This window comes from Taurulus bubalis (assembly GCF_910589615.1).
Source record: "Taurulus bubalis genome assembly, chromosome: 14".
Taxonomy (NCBI): Eukaryota; Metazoa; Chordata; class Actinopteri; order Perciformes; family Cottidae; genus Taurulus; species Taurulus bubalis.
Genome location: NC_136602.1, coordinates 25,259,612 through 25,265,717, shown reverse-complemented (window position 1 = coordinate 25,265,717; position 6,106 = coordinate 25,259,612).

The window sequence follows — 6,106 nt, the reverse complement described above, 5'->3', positions numbered from 1 at the left end:
AGTACAGTTTTCCTCTCTCGAGTCCAGATTTGGTCTTCATGATTACCCTTACAATTACACTAACTTTGTCTTTCAATGCAGTAAGTGCTTTTTGTTGGGGTAGTTTTGCTGATCTATGCATCTTTGTGTATATAAGCTGTATGTCGTTTGAAAACTCCAGTGAGATATGCTCTTCTAATTTAGTCCGTCATTCTGCATTGGTTTCACATTCAGATTTGTTGTCTATTGTTTCAGAAGCTGTCTTTGGTCTTATGCTGGAATGTGCCTTTTGGAGTAGATATACAGTGCTAACTACATGTGTTTGTTTTGCTTCAAAGTACTGCTGATGGAGCTGCGACGGCAAGCCACCATGTGGCAAAGAGTGGCACCAAGACGACTCATTGCAGTGTAATTGACCACTCATCAAATGCTAATGGTATGCACACATTTAGTCATGATTGTCTCTTCATGAAGCTATTGTTTACGACATCATCAAGACCATTGAAACTTCCTCTAAAAGCAGGCGGAGCTCATGTGACTTGACGACATTTTGTATTTAAGATGGGCAAATCTGTGCAAGAAACACCACTTCCACAGCTTCTGGGACACCACAAGGATGCTAGGAAGAACCATCTGGACTACGGGGATACCATGACTGCTCATTGGAAGTCTTTTATATTGCCTCAACTTGAGCATTGGCTTGTGTTTACATTCAGTAAGTGCTACTTGTTGGGGCGGTTCAACAAGACAAATTCTACAGATTACAACGGAAGATAGATCTCAATGAAATCACATTCAGATAACCTCAAACTGAGACACCGATGATTCTTTAGTTCATAAGTGCTTCTCTTTGGGGTTGTCTTACATGTGACAATCAAATTGGATTGAATACACTACAGTTTTCCTCTCTGTGTCCAGATTTGGTCATTTTGATTACCCTTACAAAAACACTAACTTTGTTTTTCACTGCAGTAAGTGCTTTTTGTTGGGGTAGTTTTGCTGATCTTTGCATCTTCAAGTATGTAAGCGGCATGTCATTTGAAAACTCTAGTGAGATGAAGATAGATCTCAATGAAATCACATTCAGATAACCTCAAACGGAGACACTGATGATTCTTTAGTTCATAAGTGCTTCTCTTTGGAGTTGTCTTGGTTGTGTGTTCTTCAACAGACATATCAAGGGGCAACTGCACATGATCTCTAAGTCCTCATACAACCCTAACTTGAGCATTGCCTGTTGAATTCAGTAAGTGCTTAATGTTGGGGCAGTTTTAAGCGACTAAATCCACAGAATGGAAGAGGAAGACAGGAGATGACATATTTAAAAAGAAGCCAGAAGAAGACTGTGTGGAAAGCGCTCTCAGATCACTTCAAAGAGAGCCACTGGTGATGCTTGTGTTCATAAGTGCTTCTCTTTGGAGTTGTCTTAGTTGTGACAGTCGGATCGGATTGAATGCAGTACAGTTTTCCTCTCTCGAGTCCAGATTTGGTCTTCATGATTACCCTTACAAAAACACTAACTTTGTTTTTCACTGCAGTAAGTGCTTTTTGTTGGGGTAATTTTGCTGATCTTTGCATCTTCAAGTATGTAAGCTGTATGTCGTTTGAAAACTCTAGTGAGATGAAGATAGATCTCAATGAAATCACATTCAGATAACCTCAAACGGAGACACTGATGATTCTTTTGTTCATAAGTGCTTCTCTTTGGAGTTGTCTTGGTTGTGTGTTCTTCAACAGACATATCAAGGGGCAACTGCACATGATCTCTAAGTCCTCGTACTACCCTAACTTGAGCATTGACTGTTGAATTCAGTAAGTGCTAAATGTTGGGGCAGTTTTAAGTGACTAAATCCACAGAATGGAAGAGGAAGACAGAAGAGGACATATTTAAAAAGAAGCCAGAAGAAGACTGTGTGGAAAGCGCTCTCAGATCACTTCAAAGAGAGCCACTGGTGATGCTTGTGTTCATAAGTGCTTCTCTTTGGGGTTGTCTTAGTTGTGACAGTCGGATCGGATTGAATGCAGTACAGTTTTCTTCTCTCGAGTCCAGATTTGGTCTTCATGATTACCCTTACAATTACACTAACTTTGTCTTTCAATGCAGTAAGTGCTTTTTGTTGGGGTAGTTTTGCTGATCTATGCATCTTTGTGTATATAAGCTGTATGTCGTTTGAAAACTCCAGTGAGATATGCTCTTCTAATTTAGTCCGTCATTCTGCATTGGTTTCACATTCAGATTTGTTGTCTATTGTTTCAGAAGCTGTCTTTGGTCTTATGCTGGAATGTGCCTTTTGGAGTAGATATACAGTGCTAACTACATGTGTTTGTTTTGCTTCAAAGTACTGCTGATGGAGCTGCGACGGCAAGCCACCATGTGGCAAAGAGTGGCACCAAGACGACTCATTGCAGTGTAATTGACCACTCATCAAATGCTAATGGCATGCACACATTTAGGATGATTGTCTCTTCATGAAGCTATTGTTTACGACATCATCAAGACCATTGAAACTTCCTCTAAAAGCAGACGGAGCTCATGTGACTTGACAACATTTTGTATTTAAGATGGGCAAATCTGTGCAAGAAACACCACTTCCACAGCTTCTGAGACACAACAAGGATGCTAGGAAGAACCATCTGGACTACGGGGATACCATGACTGCTCATTGGAAGTCTTTTATATTGCCTCAACTTGAGCATTGGCTTGTGTTTACATTCAGTAAGTGCTACTTGTTGGGGCGGTTCAACAAGACAAATTCTACAGACTACAACGGAAGATAGATCTCAATGAAATCACATTCAGATAACCTCAAACTGAGACACCGATGATTCTTTAGTTCATAAGTGCTTCTCTTTGGGGTTGTCTTACTTGTGACAATCAAATTGGATTGAATACACTACAGTTTTCCTCTCTGTGTCCAGATTTGGTCTTCATGATTACCCTTACAAAAACACTAACTTTGTTTTTCACTGCAGTAAGTGCTTTTTGTTGGGGTAGTTTTGCTGATCTTTGCATCTTCAAGTATGTAAGCTGTATGTCGTTTGAAAACTCTAGTGAGATGAAGATAGATCTCAATGAAATCACATTCAGATAACCTCAAACGGAGACACTGATGATTCTTTTGTTCATAAGTGCTTCTCTTTGGAGTTGTCTTGGTTGTGTGTTCTTCAACAGACATATCAAGGGGCAACTGCACATGATCTCTAAGTCCTCATACTACCCTAACTTGAGCATTGCCTGTTGAATTCAGTAAGTGCTTAATGTTGGGGCAGTTTTAAGCGACTAAATCCACAGAATGGAAGAGGAAGACAGGAGATGACATATTTAAAAAGAAGCCAGAAGAAGACTGTGTGGAAAGCGCTCTCAGATCACTTCAAAGAGAGCCACTGGTGATGCTTGTGTTCATAAGTGCTTCTCTTTGGAGTTGTCTTAGTTGTGACAGTCGGATCGGATTGAATGCAGTACAGTTTTCCTCTCTCGAGTCCAGATTTGGTCTTCATGATTACCCTTACAAAAACACTAACTTTGTTTTTCACTGCAGTAAGTGCTTTTTGTTGGGGTAATTTTGCTGATCTTTGCATCTTCAAGTATGTAAGCTGTATGTCGTTTGAAAACTCTAGTGAGATGAAGATAGATCTCAATGAAATCACATTCAGATAACCTCAAACGGAGACACTGATGATTCTTTAGTTCATAAGTGCTTCTCTTTGGAGTTGTCTTGGTTGTGTGTTCTTCAACAGACATATCAAGGGGCAACTGCACATGATCTCTAAGTCCTCATACTACCCTAACTTGAGCATTGCCTGTTGAATTCAGTAAGTGCTAAATGTTGGGGCAGTTTTAAGTGACTAAATCCACAGAATGGAAGAGGAAGACAGAAGAGGACATATTTAAAAAGAAGACTGTGTGGAAAGCGCTCTCAGTTCACTTGTTTTGCTTCAAAGTACTGCTGATGGAGCTGCGACTGCAAGCCACCTAGTGCTTCTCTTTGGGGTTGTCTTACTTGTGACAATCAAACACTTTCTGCAAAGATTCATGGATTTAATTGAACTTTGAAAAGAGCTTAAGTTGGAGGATGAGGGGGAGCAGGAAGAATCATCTCTGATGCACAGCTGTTGTAGACTCCTTGATCAGCTGCTGGTAGATTGGACAGTCTGTGAAGTCCACCAGGGATAACCACAGAGGATGACCACAAAGACAATGTGTTGTATGAATGTCTCGTCTTATGTTTAATGTATGCACCTTCCGCCTAACTAAATTCCTCGTTTGTGCAAACATTCCTGGCAATAAACGGTTTCTGATTACTGATTCTGATTCTGATTCTGATCATACAGCTGCAAACCTTTAATCACATTCACATTGTCTCAGTCAGGTTCAGTAATATTATCCAAAAGAGAAGCTGACCTTCAAACATCTTCATTTAACCTTTGTGTATTATTCTAAGATGTTATATTAGAAATATGTAAAACATCCAGATTATTATGACAGAGTTAACTATTTGTATGCTATCTAAAAGGCTATCTTTACCAGACTGGATGTGTCTTTCACTTAGGTCTTCTCAAGGTCACATGCTCTTTGGGTGACACAAGGTTGAACCTTGAGGCCAAAATCTGTAGTGAGGCAGCGATGCAGGTCGGTGACCAAGTCATGGCAAGATCTGGAACAGATTGCAGGGGAACAGAAGCGGGTGGGTAGAGAGGTTGCTGGCAGAGGCTGCAAGTGGAGGTTTAAGGTAGCCAAAATCTTTTGGTGGAGGTGATGATGCAGGTTTCCGAAAAAGGCTGGAGGTTGATGTTCAAACTGCACCTTTCAGCTCGTATCTGAAGGTGGCGATGAAGACTGCGGGTTGTGGGCAGAAGGAATAGGTGGAGGTTTGAGCTGTAGAAGTTTGCCAAAGGTATCAGGTGGAGGTGGTGATGCAGGTTTCCGAAAAAGGCTGGAGGTGGAGTTTTGGGTTGCAGATGTCGATCAGATTCTCCAAGTGGATGTGGAGGTGTAGGTTAATGGCAGAGACCATATGAAGGTTCAGGCTGCCTGCTAGTATTCAAAGGAGTAGACGGAGGCTGAGGTGTCTTGGGGATGACGCTGGAGGTTGAGCAGGTTCTGGAGTTGTCCTTCAGGATCGACAGGTATCGACAGGTCAGGGATGAGAAGACACTTTATTTGTCATAGTACATACTTTCACATGCATGAAATGTATTCTATGCATTTGACCCATCCTTAGTATTTTAAGGAGCAGTGGGCATGTACTGTAGAATTTAGATGAGATTAGACTGAGATAGTCTTAAAACATAGAGGAAGGCCCTCTTTAATGCCAGAGCAGCCTATTACTCATCATTAACAGATACAAATAAGAACAACTCAAGGTTTATCTTCAGCACTGTAGCCAGGCTCTGTTGAGCTGTGTGTTATAGACTCATAGTGATGACTTCATGAACTTCTTCCATGATAAACTATTAGAGACAATATCAATAATCTCCTCCCCTTATACCGATCAATCCTCAAATATAGGAACCTTAGAACAGCTGTACACCATGATGTATATATTTAGATAGATTTTCTCCCATTGACATTGGACACTTGAACTGAACTTTAGCATTCACCTGGTGCAATATTACATGCAATACGTTGAAGTACTTTTTTATATATACTTTTCTATTCAGTCTGTATATTAATATTCTACTGTTTTACTGCTTATTTATATGTATTTATATTACTTGTTTCTATTTTATTATTCTTTTATTCACTTGTGAGCAATGCTGCTGTAATCCTGTAATTTCCCCACTGAGGGACTAATAAAGGATTATCTTATTTTATCTTATCTCTCTCTTATCTCTTAACTTGAACAATTTCTACATCTAAACCTTCTGTCTCTTTATAGACCCCATCATGACCTCCATCTTCACAAAACAAGTTGTTCTAGAAGACCCAGAAGACCTCTAAAATCAATCATCTAATGATATAGTTAATCTAGATGGCATTGCCCTGGAATCCAGCTCCACCGTAAAGAATCTCATGTTGTCTGATCAGGACTTGTCATTTAACTCCCACGTAAAACCAATTTCAAGGACTGTCTTTTTTCACCTCCGTAACATTGCAAAAGTTATACATTGAATTAAAATCTATTGT